Below are 21,235 nucleotides of genomic sequence, written 5' to 3'. Positions count from 1 at the left end.
TGGAGATTCTTCATTCTGTGATTCAAAAGCAGCTTCAAGTATTAAGCAGATGGCACTGCACACTCCGAGTTTACATGACAGCTGCATTTCCTGAGATGAAGGCAGCTTCTTCCCTTCACTACTCACTAGTCCCTTCTTCTTTCCTGTACAGGAAGAATATGACTGCTTGATGGGCTCCAGTTATCTTTCTGGCTCTCACAATTAACTCTTTTCTACCTGGTATCTTACATTTTTCAAGAGCCCAGGAAAGGGATTTAATGCCTGTGGGCCAACACAGCCCCATGCTCAAAGGTTGGAAACAAATGTTTCTCATCCCATTACCAAGAAGAATTTAAACTTTTAAATCAGTTGCTAGAGCTGATGATGGTAAAAGAAATACTCAAGCGTGGAGCTGAGCTGTTTACAGAGGTTATGTGAAATTTGGATTACCACTTAATGTGGGAATCCTCAAAATCAGAGGGTTTTGGGAAAGCTACAAAAGGCAGGCCTCAGAGACAGCAGAACTGTGATTAGAGCTAAGCAGCAGCCATGAGATTGGTCAGCAGAAAAATTATTTAAAAAGTAGAAAAGCAAGGACAAATAGAACAATGGTCTGTGTATTAACGCTTGTCTAGAATAACTCTCTAAGCTACAGAAAAATTTATCTAGCAAGATATTAGGAAGTTTGAAGCTTAATAATGGAGCTCTGTGCATTGTGTTTTCAGGCTTACAAGCAGGTATTGTATTTGAAATAAGCAAGCATTGTTTAACCAAAGGTACCTGTGCTTATAGTGGTTGGATAGAACTACTGTCAATGTGCTTTTGCTTTGTGTGATTGGTCAAAAAACTTATAAAGTAAGTTGTGACCATAAGTTCTTTGTCTGCTGCCTGGGATGAGAGCTGCTGGCATCTTCCTATTGTAATAACCATGTAATGAGACTGATTCTGGAAAATAAAACAGCTCAAGGCACGTTCCACAGCAGCCCCATCCCATTTGTGATTTGTACACAGACCCCAGCTGACAAAAACATAAGTCATGACTAGGGATTGTTACAGCAAATGTCTCAGCATATTCTACACTCAAGATGGCCATGATACACAGAGCGTCACCACACAATTTCAGAAAACGTAAAGCATTTATCCATACCAGTAACGCCTTTCCTCATTGGAAGGCTTTTTAACCCACACAGAGTAACACCACAGCACTTCAGAAGATTGCAAGGATCTGCCCTTCTTGTCCCCCAACCCAGCCTTTTATCCCCTCCTGTTGATGCCCTGCACCTGTGTGCCCTCTGCTCCCTTTGGTGCTTGCTCAGTGCCCCTGGGCACTCCTTACCTTCAATGCTGCTCACCTGCTGCTCACACCTGCAGCCCATTGGGGATGGGGCTCCCAATTACCACAAACTGTGCCTACAAGGGGTAGAGGCTAGGTATATTCCTAGGATTTTCAAGCACACATAAAAATGCTATGTCTTGAAATATATCCTCTCATATGCTTCTCTATGAACTTTTCTCTCATTTTTATATATTTTGAATGACAGAGGGCTTGTAAGAAATCAGATAGCAAAAAAATTTTTGAAAGAAGATTTTTGGGTTTTAACATTTCTGTGGTTTTGTACATATTCTGCTTTTTCACTGTCTCTGGGTGGTATAAGATTATCATTCCAAAAGTATATGAAAAAACCACCTCAAATAATTTGTAGTTGACAATGAAATATAATTATACTGAAATATATCATGGCAACCTGATAATTGAATCTTCTAGAATATGATTCTTCTCATGCCTGTAAGAGGACCTGATGAGAAAATGAAAATAGTAACTGATATATGCTGTTCAAATGCATGAAAACCTGGATGAATATCAGTGAACACTATTGCAATAGCAGATACTCACCTTCACATGCTCTCAGAGCAGAGGTCTGAAAGGGTTAGCAAAAATATGTGAGATAGCTGTAGGCTCTGTTCAAGAGAATGGTTACACACTAAATAATTTCAAATTTTCATTAATATTGACCAAGAATTGTAATTCCAAGCTAAATGCTCTTGGCACATCCTGAAGAAGGTAAAACACTATAATAATGTGCTGTTTTCAGAATTACCAATATGCAGCTCAATTTTAAATTTTTGGTTCAGTTGGCATAATTGTTTCACAGATACAGGGTAGTTTGAAAAGAGAAAATAATCCCCTTGCTAGTCTTATGTCTAGGGTGATTTCTGTCTTAGTTTACTGCCAGAATCAGTGATTGTCTACCTTTAGCACAGTCATAGTACAGCAAAATCAAAATATTTTGATTTCCTATCTGATGGACCTTCCCATCCTGACAGATAGCGGTCAGATAACCAAAACAGAAGATACCCCAGCACCAGTTCCTACAGCAGTCCTAAAAAATATGATTGCAGAGACGCCCTGTTCACAGATACACAGTTTAGCTCTAATCACAGCTTTACATTTAGCCCTGTGCAGCAAAACCTTTAAACATATCTGGTTTTAAATATGCTCCTGAATCAAAGCCATTGCTAGCTATCAGAAAGCATCTGTTCTTTGATGCTGCCTCAACCTGGTTCAGCTCCCAATTTCTCTATTTAACATAGGAAATGTAAGTCTATGCCAAGACTTATTTTCTGGAGTTAGTTGTCGCCAGGATGCAGATGGATAATGCTGCAATTTGTAATTCATATAAGCAACATCCTGCCCATTGCATTTCTTAAAGCTATATGTGATTTTAACCTAGGCTGGGAAAGCTTTGTTCCTGTTTGGGGTTGGGAAAAAACCTATAGGCTGAAAAGTAAATAGTAATAGGGAAATAGACATTGGTATTAGTAGCCTGCTATCATGGTGTGGTTGTGTTTGAGGGTCCCCAGGGAAAGGGAAGAGATGAGAATCTTGACTCCATATTTCAGAACGCTGACATTTATATTATATTATATTATATTATATTATATTATATTATATTATATTATATTATATTATATTCTATTCTATTCTATTCTATTATATTATATTATATTATATTATATTATATTATATTATATTAGTATTTATATTCATAATAAAATATAATATATGTCTAAATATATTATATTATATGTCATAATATAATATAATATAATATAATATAATATAATATAATATAATATAGTATAGTATAATATAATATAATATAATATAATATAATATAATATAATATAATATAATATAATATAATATAATATAATATAATATAATATAATATAATATAATATTATATTATATTATATAATATAATATTATATAATATATAATATAATATTATATTATATAATATAATATAATATTATATAATATATAATATATTGATACACTAAAACTACACTAAAAGAAAGAGAAAGGAGACATCAGAATGCTAGAAAGGAAAGGAATGAATAATAAAATCTTGTGACTGCTCACAGCCTCGACACAGCTGGACCTGTGATTGGTCATTAATTAAAAACAACCACATGAGACTAATCAAAGATGCAGCTGTTGGTAAACCATCTCCAGACCACATTCCACAGCCATCAGATAGTTATTGCCTCTTTTCTGAGGCCTCTCAGGTCCTCAGGAGAAAAATCCTGGCAAAGGGATTTTTCAGAAAATATGTCAGTGACAGTACTTGTGTGCTGACAACATACTCGCCAAGGAATCATGAGTACCCAGGAGCTAGACAAGTTTGCAGGGGTTAGTTACATAAATGATGTCAACTACAAGAAATTCTTTATTTTTACATTTAATGTTAAAAAGTAGACAAAGGTGATAAAAAGAACTCTGAGAGGCAGATGTCTGAGACCATAGTGTTGGATTAAAGTACAGGGTCAGATTGGCAGATGAGTTATAAATTGTCATTGATGGAGCCATGACAGCTTCCTCTGCTGAGAACTTGTCCCATACAAGTTCATGCTTATAAGATCAAAAGAACTAGAAGAACTATTAGGTTTAGTTGTAAATTGAGGCAGCAAATGTTATGATATTCGTGGTGTGTATCAAGTAGCCATCCTCCACACAGACCTTTTTATATCTTAAAAATTTTATGCATTATATGCAGATAAGTATTGCCAGAAGCACTTTCTATTACCAGATACTCCTGTAATGAAAGATAGGGATGGAACTTGGAAGGAGACATTCATCATGTTTCTTTCTTGAATTAGCTAATAAAAATTCTTTTAATAAAGCACTGAATACCAAGAGGGCTAAGCTTTTACATTAGCAGCATTGGTACTTCATATCAGGACCAGTTCAAGAAAAGGTATTATTTCTCTTCATAATTATTTCCTATTAATACTGCTAATATCATTGCACAGTATTTTAACAGAACTCTCTTTGATGAATTTTAAAAGTCGAAATGAAACTGTGGGTTAAAGTTTTTCTTTATAGCTAGCTCTCATTTGAAGTGGAAATGAGGGATTTTCATTGACCTCATTTTCTTTGTTCTTGTGGTGGTGGATAGCCACTTCTGAGGAGTGCATGAAATACAGCAGTTGCTTTTGGCCCAAGACCACTATCTCTGCACTGATATTATTCATTTGCACAATTAATTACAAAGAAGTGCTGGGATTTATAACAGAAATAAGGTGACAATGAAAGGCTACAAGAATTAAGCCCTGTGGAGCTTTCAAGTAGCAAGAAGTCAGGTCCCTGAGCTTACTCAATAAAGCCTTTCAAACATGCTTAAGCCACATTAAAGCCAGTTGCTAGCCATCATCCCTTTCTTTTGGAAGCTGTAATGTTTTGAAGTTGAAACCAAAATCTTAATTCTAACTTTTTGACACCATACAAGGAGAAAATACACAGTTGAAACAGCCCTGTATCCAAAGCAGCAAACACTTTGCTTGTCTTTCCCTGAAAATGCTGAGATACATTAGGAAATTACAGAAATGCAGGTAACAAAGCTTCTAAAACATTTCTTGTAGGTCAGGAGACCAAAGGAGCACTGTAAGATTTCATTTAAGAATGCTTTTAACGAACTTTAATTTGCTAGAAGTTACAAATAGGAAAAAACCTGCTGATCTCTGCAAAAGGGCAAAATTATTGAAGCCTTGAGACACCAGACAGAATAGCAACACTCACATTCCCATATTCCTCTTATAAGTATTCCTTAATTAGTAATTAATAATTTGTGCAATAAACTAGCTTTAGTCACATCTCCTTGTGGCCTAAATAATTATCTCTATTTGTATCTCTACATTTTTTAGATATGTAGTTGCCATAAAAAAGTCTGGATATGAGAGGTCCAGATTATTCACATTATCTTTTGCTGTGTTTGATCTATGGAGTCCTGGAGACAAAACTGGAGTTGACCTATTTACATTAACAGTAACCAAATTACTTATGAAAACTTCAGATTCCGATCAATATTACTGCCCAAGTAATGACTTTTAGTCCAAATTTAACCTTAAATTTACCCTGGAGCTGCTATTTTATATATATATATATATATATATATATACACATATATATATACACACACACATATATATATATATATATATACACACATATATATATACACATATATATATATATAAAATAATTTACTCTTCCATGCAATACTTACTTTGTAGGAGTACAGCACCAACTGTGTAAGCCACTAAGTTCAAGTCAGTCAATTGTTCTCAACACTGTTTAGCTAATTAAAGTTTTTTTTCTGTCTACCACAATGCTCATTATCAATCCAAATGAGAACTGGGGGGGAATATTTGTAATATATTAATATAATGATATATTAATATATCAATCAGAAACAGCACAATTGTCTTACATTCCTCCTAACACGTTTTTAAGACATTGCTGTATGTCAGTGAGCTTATCAAGTTTATAATGCTTAATAAAAGTTTGTTATTGTGATGATTTGTACAGCATTGAAGTGCAATTATAGAAGCCTATAATTTCTTTGTATTACAGAATTATTCATATTACCATATTACTAATAATTCCTCATTAGTCATCAGTTCTTTATGAAATAAGAGAGAGAGCAGGCCCCTATCATCAGGGTGTTAATGACTATGTTTAAGTAGAAAAAGAAGATTTAATTAGTTACTTATTTTACTTTTTTACATGGACAAAAAGATTTTGATATTATTTTTGAAAAAGCATGACTTAAAATTGGGAATTACCATAAAGCTGACTTGATATTAACTCAGGGCTCTTCTCTATAGGCCTTATAATAAAGTCATTAATTATATGATCCTAACCTGCATTTTTATGTTCAGACAGTGAACAAGATACCCAGAAAATAATTGTGTATGTCAGCTTAGTCATAATATGATTAAGAATTCCCTCTTACTTTTTCAAGTTATAAAATAAAAAATGTGGGACTCGAGGCAATTAAAAGACCAAACTAGTTAAAATTATTGGGTAGTTAAAATTATTTGTGCTTTGCACAAATAATTGTTTATTTGACAAAACATATTTCTTGTAAGATCATTACCTTTATGGAACACCTGGATAATAAATTCAGGGAGTACCTTTTCTTTCTGATCTAGCTGAAATCTTTTGTTCTGAGCCGCTCAGCAATTCATCATGCAAGTTTATAATTCCAGTTTTATACCAACACTGAAGCAGCAATCTGTTTTTCAGTGGGCTTTATTCCTACAGTTAAGGCAATGTAATGCCAGCTTAAAAATGCATTTTGTATCATCATCTGTCACAAGATTACTGTATGATTCAAAGGAAGTCACTTAAACCAGACTTTGGAGAGGAAAGATGTTCCTCATTTTCTTCGTGCTTATCTTGTCACAGCAAAGTTTTCATTTGCAAAAATGCAGCTCCAACTGAAACTAATAAAAGTTGGGCTGTGAAAAAAAATAAAGCAAAAAACTATGAAAATCTGTATGTAGATAATTCAAAATGGGCAAAGACATTCTTAAGTCTGTCTTTTCCTAAAGTTTAGACTTCACAAATTGGTTTTATTTGAAAACAAACAAAATAGAAAATGCAAATATCCTCATGTTGAACCATTGGGAAACACTAAAACCAGTCAGAATGCCAGAAATCAAGGGACAATCACATTCTAATTACTATTTATGTTTTAAATGGTTTATGGTTAAGTCCTAGTGGGGAAAATCAGTCTCCAGAGATTTGCCTGTGGCTTCAAGGGAGCACAGGTGATAGCTTTCAGAGCCTTCTAGTTTTTTATTTACTAAGCTCCTTTCTGCTGTTACTATCCATCCTGTGTGAAAAGTAAAATGCCCACATTGAACTATTTATCATCCTATTGCATTTCATGCCTCAAGGATTAAGTAAATACCTAATAATTCTGAGGAACGTTGAAACACCAAAGCTGGAAAAACTGTAAAAGCTCCTACTAAGTATAAGCTTGAAACCCTTATTTAGTCATCCAGGTAAGAAAACCTTTCTGGGCATCTCTTTCCAAGGTGTGACCATCTGAAAGGAAATACTGTTTGCCTCTGTTATTCCTCTGATCCCCTACAGATATAAATTTTAGGATGAGATACATTGTGTAGTAAGGGTTCTGCTCCCTCTTCACTGCCTGCAGAGAAAATCTAGATGAGTACCTTAGATTAATTGCTTGCAATTAATCAGTGAGCAGCAAAGTAATGTGAAATTAACACCAACCAGCTTCCATCAGCATCCATCTGGGAGTGGAGAGGTGACTGAGGAATTTTTTCCTATACCAAATGACCAACACATCATTTTTCCACATTATTTTACAATTAGAATTTGTTAAAATTACTCAATAATCAATTTGCATTTCTTTCTGTAAATAGGGATTTTAGGACACTATCCCAATGCAAGACTTCTGTGTTATTTTGTCTCTTATTTTCCTTGGGTTCTGAGATTTTTTTCCCCTTTTTTCCCATTCTGCTACAGCCTTCTTGTATTTTAATGCGAGAGGACATAGAGGCCCTGTCACTGATACCTGCTCACATGCTGTATCAGAGATAAGAGGAGAGGAATATCTCTCTATCTCTCTGTAATGTGTCCCTTTGGAAATAACAAAATCTGATCATCTTTACTAAATTACAGGACTTTTAACCAGTGATTTCAACTATTTTGCTGTGCAGATTTGCTCCTTCAACAACGAATTGAGCTGATTTACAGCCTACTTACATCCTACCTGAAAATACTACTTCTCAATAGTCTTGTCAGCTGGGGGAAAAGAGGCGTCATTTATAAAATTATCACTTTCTAACTTTGTTCTTACATGTTGGTAATAACTTTGAGACATCTCCTCTTTTTTTCAACAAAAAGGGGGTAAAATGTTTGTGCATAAGATGTGACTTTAAAATTTTGCAGTTCTACAATTTAGCTGGTATTTATAAATGCTTCTTGTCTGGAAGTACCACGCATGGTCCAGTTCATGTCCTGTTGTCCCAGAAGTTCCAGCTCTCTGCTCTGAGCATTTCTGGCACTCCTTTTATGCGTAGGGAATAGTGAGTAAATGGTCAAGTGTAAACTGCAAACCCTGAAAAAAAGAAGCAGCAATGTGTTCTGGACTTGATGCCCACAGAATGGTGAACAATATTTTCTTGAAGGAGCTGTGAGTATCCCTGGCTGCATTTTGGAATGATTTGCAAAACTGGTCTGTGGCATTTTAAGTCTCTTCTTGCCAGTTGAGCCCCCGTGTTTTTGTTCATATTTCTTCCCACTCTGATATGCAAGCGTTTATGAGAAAAAACAGCAATAAAAGCATATTTTTAAAATAGTAACAGTAATCAGCCATTGTATTCAACTGTATGTTTTCCTTCTCCTTTATGTCTGAAGAGTTCTTGTTGTACTTAACAGATAAAAGCAACACTTAAACTCTTCCCCCAAAATAACACTCCTGATGGATTTTGTTGACAGGTTTCTTTCTTATGGTTCACTGTGTGTCTGAGTGACCAACACCCAGCAGTTAAATGTGACAGCTGATGAATGATGCTGTGTATTACAGAACAAAGAAGGTGAATTACAGAATAAAGAAGGTTGATCATCTGAGCCTGAATTTTCAGTGCTCTGTGATGCTCACTGTGAAAATCGTGTGCCAATTAGTAGCACACAAGAAGTAAATCCAATCATCAGGAATTCATACTTCTATGTTAACTCATACAAAAGGCTGCTCCTCTATTTCATGTCTGTTGGTATTTGTTATCACCTCCCACTATTCAAAAATTGTGCTATAAAATGCCCGCTTCCCGCTAAACCAGGCTGGTGGGGCAAGTTAGCAGCTTTGTTTCAGCTACTGTTTGACTAAAAATGAAATTAATGAATGATGAATTAAGGGCCTTTTATAATATACATGTAATAGCAGGAATATTGATATTCAGCTACATTATCTGATACTATGGCAATCTCCAGAAGGCAGAAGACAAGAATAACACAGAGAGACCTTTTGGTGTTGCAACAGGCTTTTCTGTGATGATTAAGCTGACTGATCAATGACAAGAAAATATGATAAGGGATTTACTTTAACATTATATATACACAATATGAAAATAAATAAAAGTGTGAAGAATTAAAGCAAATATCTTGTGCTGAAACAGCAAAGACTTTTGCTTCCCTTATCAGCTTCACATGGAAGTGATTCACTTCTGCTGATAACTTTGGTAAGCTGACTCAGGCTCAGCTGTGCAGCCCAGCCAGTAGGAGGGAAAAAGGCAGAATACTAGTGCCAAAAACAGGAGAGAAAGCAAAAGTAAGTAAAGGAAGGGTGACAATAGGATTTTGCCTTTTACTGGAAGGGCTGTTAAATTAGATCAGCTTTTATGTAGAACAAAAATTTAAAAAATGTATTACCCGAAAGGCATGAAGAGCTCACCTTAAAGCCAAATGGAAGATAACTGTGTGTTTCACCAATCCATTTCTCAGCCTCTATCTTCAGAGACAACAGCTGTTTCCTTAAGCTCTGCATTTCAGTGTTAAAAAACCTTTTTTGCCATAAGGCTTGCCAGGAGTTTAGAAACATTTTTGCAGTGAATTTAAGCAGGCTTTTATTTTGCTCACAGAGGTGGTGCTGAACTCTGGAATAATTAGGGCATCATCCCCTGGTAATGTTTCTGCTTCTGCTCCACAAAGCTTGAGAGGCACATCTTGAGGTCAGTATCTTCATGTACAGTGGTGGATTGGTCCTGTCTGGGTGCCAGGTACCCTCCAAAGCCTCTATCACTTCTCTCTGCAGCTGGACAGAGAAGAAAAAATACAACAGAAGGTTCATGAGTTAAGGGCTGGGAAAGAGACCATTCACCAAATACCATCATGGGCAAAACAGACTTGAATTATAAATATTAATTGAATTTATTAATAACAAAATCAGAGCACGATAATGAGAACTAAAATAAGACCTTGAAAAGACTTTCTTGTGACTAACCAGAGAGTCTGACACAGCTGGACTAGGATTGGTCATTAAGTAAAAACAATCCACGTGAGACCAATCAAAGGTGCATCTGTTGGTAAAACATCTCCAGACCACATTCCACAGCCATCAGATAATTATTGTTTACATTTCATTTCTGAGGCCTCTCAGCTTCTCAGGAGAAAAATCCTAGTGAAGGGATTTTCATAAAATATGTCAGTAACACAATAACATTTTTGGTTTTGGTGGTTTTTTTTTTTTAATTTCTTTTTTAAATCTGTTATCACAAGGGCATTATCACCATTTCTAATTGGCCCAGCCTTGACCAGTGGTACATCCATCTCTGGACCTGCCAGGGATTGACTCCTCTGGATGTGGAGGAAGCTTCCAGCAATTTCTCACAGAAACCAGCCATGTCAAGGGTTTTGAATAAAAATGATGTCAGGATTAATTGGTGTGTATGATAGGTGAACAGAAAAGGTAGGATTTCTTGAGGTGCAGAAATACTTTTTGCATGCCTGGAGCTGCAGATATTTTTAAATTTTGCATTTAGTGGAAAACATATAAGGAAAGACAGACTAGTACCAGCATCCACTCATCCACTTTTTGTTTTTCCTGTGGCAAATGCTTTCTCAGCAAGATGAGCCATTACTCTCATGCCCTCAGAGAGGCAAATTAAATCCACTGTCCTCAGACTGCTTGTTTTCAAACATTGTGGTCATAGTAAAAGCAAGTGATTATTAGGAAAACTGATTAATTGATTGGTACATGTTTATGGGAAGACTCATTTAACCTGGCACTGTGGGAGTGCAGTACAGTAGCTAGATTGCATGTTTCAGAGCTCAGGGAGCTGTATAAACACAAAGTGAATGAAGCAGTTTGTATGCTTGTATCCACAGTAAAGCAATTTCATTAGGAATAATTAGCAGGTCTTCAAAAATAATCATCTTGAAATAATAGTTTTCAGTCGTATGAGTCATTAATTTTCTACTAAGCAAGGGTGTGAGGCAAAAAAGCCTGAAACGTTATTACATTCCTCCATCATTTCTTTGGAACCCATACCTTTCATGTACAGTTCATTAACACTGATCAAAGCACCTATCTTTCTAATAAAGTAAATTTTTCCTTGTAATCATTTGTAGATGTTTCACTTTGTGTAATATTTTGGATGTTCTTTATTCCGAAATCTCATTTCTAATCTTAGGCTATGGTCAGAGAAGTGACACTACAGAAATATCTTGATTTACTTTATTTCTTCTCTCTTAATGATCTCCACAGCAAGTCTCTCATTTTAGAAGTCAAGACAAGATTTTTGTAAGTGCCAGTACTGTACTGCAAAACTGGTGCTTGCAAAATCAGCTGTTTGTCTGACTGCAATGTCTTTTGAAACAGAGCATTTCTTCATCCTATATGAGAGGAACTTTCAAAAGTCATTTCTAATCTTGTCATTAACGTATTGTATGCACAAATCTCAGTAATGATTGGAGTTGCACCTCTCACTAAGCAGCAAGGTGTATGCTGGCCTGAATTTTTGTATAGGAAAATCTGCATTGGGAAGACTGAAACGCAGCTGTTCAGCCCCTCTGTCTGGCTCTGACCCATCTCTAATTCTCAATGAAGACAAATTCACAGTAAATTCTCAATAAATTCACATCTTAGAGTGTGGGACTTCAGTGGGGTTTGAGGACATGAGCAATGTCCTGTTCTTCCAAAAAATTCTTTGCTTGATCTTGTCCCATTTTTTTTTTCTTTTTATTTCAGTGGTATTGCTGGCATGTATAGCACTGCAGCTCTACATTAGAAAAGATAAGCACAGGTTTGATTCCTTCTCACTTCTAATATTTAAAATTATTTAAAATTTCTTCACTAAGAGTCAGGAAAAACTTTCCCATGCCAAGCCTGAGAGACAAAACAAATTTTGGGAGTGCAAAATGCATTAATTATTTACTAGAGGTAGAAGAACAATTAATTAATTTTGAACTGGCAGCATTTGTTGATAGAGTTAACTACAAGTAATCTTTCCATGCATGCTGATGAAGCTGTTGGTATTTTTTCAGGAATTTTCTTTTTGTTATGCTTTACCTACATTAACAGCAGCCTTAGTAGGGAATCAACATTTTTATGCCCACTAATAAACTTCCACATTCCAGATTATTATTCTCTTGTTAAACTACCTGCCATGTAATTGATTTGCATCAGAGAGGTTTTTCTGCTACTTCTCTGGGGTTTTTTTTGTAAATAATAATGTTTATGTGTCATTCTAGGGAGAAGCTGAAATCCTCTGCCTTGTCAGTGATAAAAACAGAGATTTCTTGAGCAGTTACACTAGATTTCCATGAACTTCACCCACAAAATTGTGCACTGGTGAAAAAGTATGACAAAAAGAGATATTGTGGTGTGCAGTGAGGTACCTTATCTCATTAAAGAGTTTTTAATATTTAAAATGCAGAATGTACAAAATGTGTACATACTAAACATACATACTTATACAGCTAAAGAATTATGTCTTATAAGCCTGGGGGTATGAATAAATACAAAGACAGATACAGTAGTAGGATGCATTCAGTAGCATTAATTATGTAAGGGCTGACAATATTTCAGTCATATTCCCCTGTTTTATTATGCTAATAACCTAAATATTCATCACAAAAATTTTCCATGCGTGTTTTCTGCCTGAAGAAATGTGTTATTAATTATTACTGTTTGTTTGGGGAAAAAATTTGTCTTCTTTGAGGTTAAGTGGGATCCATCCCTTAAGAGCAAAATTTAATCTTATTTTCAAATCAGATTAAAATTAACCAACCAAAAAAAAAAAAAAAAAAGCAAACATAAAACGTCCCTGAATGTTGGGACTTTGTAACTGAGCTGAAAATAATCTTATTTGTAGAAGGTAGGGATGGAAAATAGCAGGTAAACCAGACCAGCATAATCATTCCAGAAAAACATATAGGTTGAGGAAGCATATTTTTAGGTTTTTGAAGATCTACCAAGTGGTATTCAACCAGATATCATCCCAACACTGGGAGATCCTTCCACACTTTTAATGGTCTCTTGAATCCTTCCTATACACAATTGGATGCCTCAGGAATTTTCCTCTTTCTTTTGCCATTCCTCTTACATTGAAGGCAATGGAGACAAGGAATTTGCCAGACTTCAAAATTAGAGCTGTCATGGTATCTACACATCCAGACACTTGATTTATGCCTCCAGAAAGTGGTGGATTTTTCCTATAGTTGCCTCATGACTTTTAGTATTTTTGGACAGACCTATCTGGTATAACAAACAGCAGTAATTTTCAGAGATTTTTTTTTTCCGTCAGTGACTCCCTGCACAGTCAAGTCAGAGCAATATTGTGCTTTGCTGAAAGCCCATTTTAGGTTTCTAACACTGAAGGAAGGTCCACATGTAGTGATCACTCTGCTGAGAATAGAAACACAGTGATCAGCTCCCTATGACTGAAGAGTCTGCAATAGAGTCAGAAAAAGGAAAATTCCACAGGCTGATTTTTTTAAAACTGTGTTTCTATTTTCTCTGTTTCTGATGCAATAACACACAATGTTGCTGACAGCACATTAATCCAATATGCAGTAGGATGCTTTCCATTTTAAGTTGTTTGGGTTTTGTCCCTTCTGAATTTGGTATGCAACTTGGCTTCCTGTGTCCAGCATAGTAGAAATCCACACCAGAAAATTATTTTTGTAGGTGTGCCATTCATTGAATTCCCAATGCCAAATGAAGTAAATACAGCAAATTCAAGCCAAAGAAAGTCAGAATTTCTCACTGGACAGGACAGATGACTGTGGGTCCCAGCTGTTCCTGATTTGACAGATGTGTTTTTTGAAATCACAGTATCTCTTCATAACCTGGGTACTACTTCTTTTTAAGAGTTTCTTTGGCCAACTGTCCCATGATAGCACAGAAAAACATCCTTTTATAGAACTGGGTAGATGCCTAGAAACTTTTCAACATGGAAAGCTAGTCATAAAATCATTAATGCTTTTGTAAGTCTATTTTCATTGCTGTAAAGCCAGTGCTGTGCTGTATCACACAACTGCTACATCCAGACAAATGCACAGAGATAAAAAAGACCAAATTTTAGAAAATGTAGAAAATAATCTCAGAGATCTCAGGATCTCAGAGATCCTAACAGTGTATGTAATGTAAAAATGCCAATCTCACTGAGAACTTAGAAGGGCCCCCATGATGTGGAAGATGATTCTGCCTTCCAGATTTCCCTGGGGTGGAAGCCTCTCCTTCTTGATGTATGACACAGACTGGGAGTTTTCAGTAGTTACTACTCAACATGGAAATGATAGATGTGAGTTTTAACCTCAAAATAATAAAATCAAGAGAGAAAAGTAGCTGCATGCAGAACCTCATACGCAAATCCTGCCCTGAAAAGAGAGATGTAAAGAAGAGTCACGGCCCTATCAGCAGTGCCTTGACCAGCAGGACACCTCACCAGGAAGAAGAAAAGAAATTCTACTTCTGGACATCTGCTGAGATTTCCTATTTTTATGGTGTATGTCCTTCCAGAGAGCCAGGAGGCCCAGTCAGAGCACTGGAGCCCACTGTACTTCAACGTAAAGCACATCAGACATATCCACATTTCCTTCTCATGCCATTTGTAGGAGTAGCTGGGAAAAGGAGTGGACATGAATTTCATTACTACTCCAGCTGAGTTGTAGTGAAAAAAAAATGAATTGATGTATAATTTTAATAATATTCATAAATGTGCAGAAAAATGCTGAAAAACAAAATAATGGTGTTGGGATTTATTACCAGCCTGTCTGGTCAGCATATGGTGTACCATCACAGATTATCTCTTATTATACACACAAGTCTCTTTAGAGCACTGTTTCTATATTTCTTGCAAGTGGGAGACAGCTCCTGCTATGTTATTATTTTACTGATATAGTGCCACAAGTGCACTCAACAAAAGTCCATAAAGTCTCATTTCAATAGACCTTTTTTATCATGGGCTTTTTCTCTCATTATTTCCTCACTTCATGTTTACCTAACTGTATTTTCTCTGATCATACTCCTCTGATAATCAAGACATTAAGGACTATGTGTTTAACTTGTGCCTTTTTTTTGTTTGTTTTTTTTTTTGAAACATGCCTCTTTCAAGACGCATTGAGGAGAGCTAAGTGCTGGTCCCACTATTGCATTGCCTTTTACTGACCCCTGACCCACGGAGTTCAATCAAAGTCTGTCCACAGCCTTTATAAGAAATCCAAGGAGGACCCCTTAGGAGAAGAAATGAGTTGCTTTTGGCAGAGTCCACTGTGCCCTTCAATATTTTATGAAGCAAAATGATGAGGCTCAACATGCTTTGGCATTCTGCCTACTTCAGTCCAGTCAGAGCAAATATAAGCTACTTGTCAAGTCATTATACAACGTGTTTTCATGACCATGATGACCTATCAGACAATAAAAGCAGTCCCAGGAGACAAGAATTAAACAGTACCATGACATAAGCAAAAGCATTGCAGCTTCCAGAGCTACCAAGTGTGGCTCAATAACCACAATAAAGACTTCAGGCTGTGGAAAAAAAACAGAAGGTAAGTAAGTAAAAAAATATCTGTCAATCATCTAAGTAAGAGAGAATCAAAAAAGAAAGCACAAACCAGTTCACACTATGAGAGAAGGGTACTAATTCACCATTAAATGGGTGATTGGAGTCAGCAGATTTGTAGTGAATTTGGTATATTTGCATAATATGAGACTGAATCTTTGCTCCCTTTAAAAACAAAATCTGTATTCTATCCTGCTGTCATTATATGTCCAGAGCCAGGAGCTTGTGGGGTCCTTGTGGGACCCTTCCACGTCAGGATATCCTAGGATTCTTCTGTCCTCCCCTGTCTGAGGAATTTACCTCAGTGTCATACCTCAGGAAGTTGTGAAATGTATTCAGCAAATACTCTCAGATGCCTCTGTGCATTGTCATCAGCTCATAGCCAGCAAACATTTGCTGATTAGAACTGCCACAAAACTGCCTCCTTCTGCTCTGCATTGGTTTGGAGTGGCCAGCAAAAGCCAGCAGATGAACCACAAAGGTATTCAAAGAAAACATGGGAAACCCTGGCTGGGCAGAGGCTGAGAGGAACAGAATCGTTTTCACCTGCTCCCTTTGTGCTCCAGCTGTAAATCAGTGGTTTCAGAAAATCAGAAATAAATCAGAAGAATAATCTCTCTGTTAGGTCTCAATTGCTGAAAATGTCTGCTGTGAATTCTCTAAGAAGCTTCAAAATTTCCTATAGAATTTTTTGTTTTTCCCACAGCTCTTTGCTTTAATGTCTAATAACTAGATAATGTCATCGGGTGTATGGACATAGCTCCCACTGGCTTCAAAAGCAAACAAAGAAGGGAAATTTAACTTCATCTGTGTAAATGAGGCCTTGTCATGCTATGCAATGATGCAGAAACTAAGACAGCAAAACTAGTTTTATGCTAGCAAAACAAATTTTGTGCTAGCAAAACTCTTTATCGAAGGCAATTTGTGCTTGATGCAAGAGAAAAAATGAGGAAAAAATTGTGAGGAAGGGACTATGAGGAGTATGAGTGTACATTTACCCCTTTAAAAGGATGAAGCCAGAAAACCAGTGCTTAATTCAAAACCTGGGCCCCAAGAGCAGTAAGCTGCATATTAAAATAAAATTTTTTGGCAGTAAAGTGATGAACTTTAAGAGTGCAGCGAACTGTGTGCCTTGTATGTTCTTATTAATCAAAAAGCCTTTTGGTTAAACTAATGTTCAAGGTACGATTTAGAGACTAAAAAACAAGAAAATGACCAGGATAGGCCAGAATTAATTATTTTTGAGTACTAAACTCAGAGGTTCATAAGATTGAATATTGTTCCTAGACTTATTCAGTACCAGTAGTATCTGAGAAAGACTGAGGAAAAGAGTTTGACTGGAAAAAGAGATTTTCTATTAAAGAGATTATTTTGTAAAGTTATTTATTAAAGTTAGTATTTTCACTGTTTCCAACCTGAAAAGTAGCATCCCCCCAACAAGGTTTTCATTTCAGATTATCAGTTGTCTAGCCAGGTTGAAAAAAGCATGATTGCCATAACCATCATACTTACCAGAGAAGAAAAACCACCACTTGCTTTTACTTTATCAAAAGAGATGATGACATTTAGTATGTGCTTACTTTCTTGTCTTGTTTCTGGATGCTTAAATATGTTTTTTCATGTACCTTTCCACAGGCACTCATCTACATCCTCTGTTAGAGAAAGGCTATCATAAGAGATTGGTTTATCTCAGTTTGGCCATTTATATTTTGAATTTTGCACATTTTGAATGTGCAAGCATTCAATGAAGGTGCTAATGACATTATGTGCCTGGGTTAAGCCTTGTTTCTGGAAAGAAGTGGATATAGTACTGAGATGGCTAAAGCAAAGTTGTATCTTTCTCTCTCATCTTTTTTTCCACATTATTGCACTGTTCCAGTTAGATAAACAAACAGGATTGTTTTCCTCTGTTGGACAGGAATCGTGACATTATCTCTTTAAAATGCCAAAGACATTTATTCTTAGAGATTTCTCTGTGCACAAATGTACTTAACTGGTAGTTGTAAGAGAATAATTTACATGAGTTCAGAGGCAGTGAAGAATGTGGGTGAGCATTCCTCTTCAAGTTCATGTCAGATGATAGACAAATATCTTCAATGGCTTCCTTTGATTTGTCTGAAAGCATTTACAATTAATTGCTGCTCCATGATACTTGTTGCACTTGCCTGAAAATTTTCTAGATTAGATGTCTGTTAATTAAAGCAGAGGGGATTTTGATGTGACATAAACATATGACATATCAGATTGTAATTTAAGCATCAGTAAATTTGGGAATAGTCAGCAATTAGTAACTATATGGCTAATTATACAGTGGTGAGAAGCAGGTTGAAGAGAATTGTAAATTAGTTCCTTATTAGTCTTTATTCTTAATCTTCTGTGCCTCTAACAGGAATACTCTAACTTGGTTCTCAAGCTCAAGTTTAGAAGTCTCAGTCCTGACATTACCTTTAGAGTTTTAAAGAAAATGGATAGAATTACCTCTTTGTTTTTCTGATAAGTTTCTGATAAGTTTTTAACACCACTTTTGGAGGAAGAGAATAAGACATCTTTCTGTAGAATTTTCAATGTTTGGAACTGGGAAAAATCAAGAAATTTCGAGAGTACAAAGCATATAACAAGTGCTCCTCTTCCAGTCTCCCTCATGAACTATGTTGTTGTCATGCTTTAGGAAAGGTACTCCACAATTTTGTGTTCCCACTGGAACAAAAAACCACACACTACTCACTCTATTTCCCACCTTTTCCCCCTCCTCAATGCAGCAATTAATTGGAGGAACAAAAGACAAAAATCACAGGTTGGGATAAAAGCAACTTACTAGAAACAGCAATGAGATAAGAAAACAAACAATAGCAGAAAAAATATTAATAAAATATTCCACAAAACAGACAATACAGAGTTCAAACTGATCACACCCACACTGCCCCAACCACTCCCTCCAACCCAATATTGTTGATAATGTCCTGTTGTTAGGGGATCCCAAAACATGCTGTAGTCCAAGGAAGAATAAGTATGCAGAAAAATAGATTGGCTGTGATTGGCTGTCTCTTGTGTGAGTAAATCATCTCTTATAACAAACTCTAGATGTCACCCAGGTAAATGGGTTCCAAAAGAGAGGTGGTTTTCAGTGCAGACATTCCCAAGTTTTATTGGGTCCTGACATTTTCAAGTATGCTCCCACTCCAAATCTTATTCTTTGTACTGTATTCCCTTTAAAACTTTGACAGTCATAATTTTCATTCACATTTTGAGTTCCCTGGGTCTAAACAATTATAGGTCCTCATAAACTGAGATGACAGAATCCTAAAATGAGCTCTAATTTGAGTAATCTTTTTCCTTTTACTAATTTAAAAGCCCAAACTGCAGTCTATCATCTTATGCAAATTACATCATGTATGGAAAAAAAATTGGTATTAAGAGGCTGTGAGAGTGACTGCTAGTGTTTAATTAATCAAATATTTGGCCATTTGCTGTAACCACCCAGGTGCTGTAAGAGACTGGAATGTTGGTGCTGATGGCTCAATTTGCTGGGGATGCACCTGACATTGGCCTCCCAGAGCCTGCACACCTGGAGCTGCAAACTGGGTTCCCAGATAAGGCTGGTAAGAGGCAAATCCCCTGAGGTGGGCAAGTCCTTCTTATCATGCCATTGTCCTCCCTTATCTAATGGCTCCAGCTGTGAAAACTCCAATCCAAAGCATGGGACATTCACCTGTAGGATGAAGGAATCCCTCTTGGGTGATGGGCCATGATTGAGGGGCTGGGCTGACTAAGAGGTGTCACGACCCTTAAAGTGTCCTGTGATCCCCAACACTACATCACTCAGGTGTATTTGTATTTTTGATTTGTATTACGTTACCCAGTGTGAAACTCCCCTTGCCTGGGCATTCCCACCTGAACCTGAGTGACTGTAAACCCAATGAGGTTTGTGTTCCTTGGATTTGTTTCCCCACCACTTGATGGATACAGTCTGCAACCACCACCTCCAGAAGACTGCAATCACTCAGGAGACCAGGACAGGATGTTGGTGGAATTTGCAGAGTGTTGGTATTTTTCTTTGCTTCTCTGCCTCTTTCTTTCTCTCCCCACTCTCCTTCTCCCTATCTCTCTACCTCACATTTAGTGCTAAATAAAAATCCATTCTATTGACTTTGGTATACAGTCTCATTTGTGCCTCAATTGGGGCAGTGGCATCTCCCTTATAATTTTAATAATTGGATCTCTACAGAGGCCCTTTTATTATTGCATTAAAATAGTCACAAATTAGCAATGCTTTCTACCAGATAGTAGCACAAAAATTCCAGTATACAATTGAAAATTGTATATAAACAAGTACAGACTTTTCATATCATTCTTGCTTCAGCAGTCATCCACTACAAAATGCAAAACTGTTAATGAAGTGAAAACTAATTTTTTTAAAATAATTTAATTTAAAATAGCTCCACATCCAAGCTGTACAAAGGAAAATCTCTTTTATCCCTTGCTTTGATGAATCTGGCCTGTGATCTTGTGCACTTCTAAAGAGGATCAAATTGAGCAAGGAACCCCATGAATTCTAACACAGCACTCTGAGTGATGTTCTTAATGAACACAGCATGAGATATTTAGGCTACCTTGAGGACAACTGATTCCATCTAGCTACTTGTATCTTCAAACAGCAATTTAGTCAGGATACACTGGGTCAGCTATTGAAACACTCACACAGTAGTGGCTCCTATGGAGCAAATTATATTTGCACATTTTGCCTTGTCTGACAGTATTTCTATAACTAGAAAGGGATTGGTTTATTTGTTTTAAAATTATCTTATTTTATTATTTATTCTGTTTGCCACTACTATTATTATCCCAGTTTTTTGGAAGAAAACTGATGGAAAAGAAAGAAGAAGTAAAACAAAAACTCTATGCCATGTGAAAATAATATTTAGATATGGACCATGGATGGAAATAATAATTTTATAGCTTTCTCTTTTGTAATTTCTGCTACTCATGACATACAACTGCAAATCACTGAAACAACAGCATCTTTCACCATCTACTTTTTGTGTCATCAGTGTATTCATATTTCTTTTTCCACATAACCAGTTTCACTGCCCTTTCATTCGAAACTTGACTCACTTGGACTAACACAGGTTCTGTACCTTGGGCTGATGATTAATAGGTAAAAAAAGGATATGTGATGATATGATACTGTGATTATGCAGATGGCACTTTGCAATTTTTCTGTCTCGATTTTACAATGAAATTAACGTTTTGATGTGAACTTTTAGTTTCCAGTAAAATGTAGCTATAACATTTCAGAGGTACCAGGGAATCATAAAAAATAGAGGCTTGAAATTGCCTCTGAAGTTACCTCAAGTTTTGCCTGAGTTTTAAG

This window comes from Molothrus aeneus, chromosome 4, assembly GCF_037042795.1.
Source record: "Molothrus aeneus isolate 106 chromosome 4, BPBGC_Maene_1.0, whole genome shotgun sequence".
In the NCBI taxonomy this organism is placed as follows: Eukaryota; Metazoa; Chordata; class Aves; order Passeriformes; family Icteridae; genus Molothrus; species Molothrus aeneus.
Note: the sequence above shows the minus strand (reverse complement) of the source record.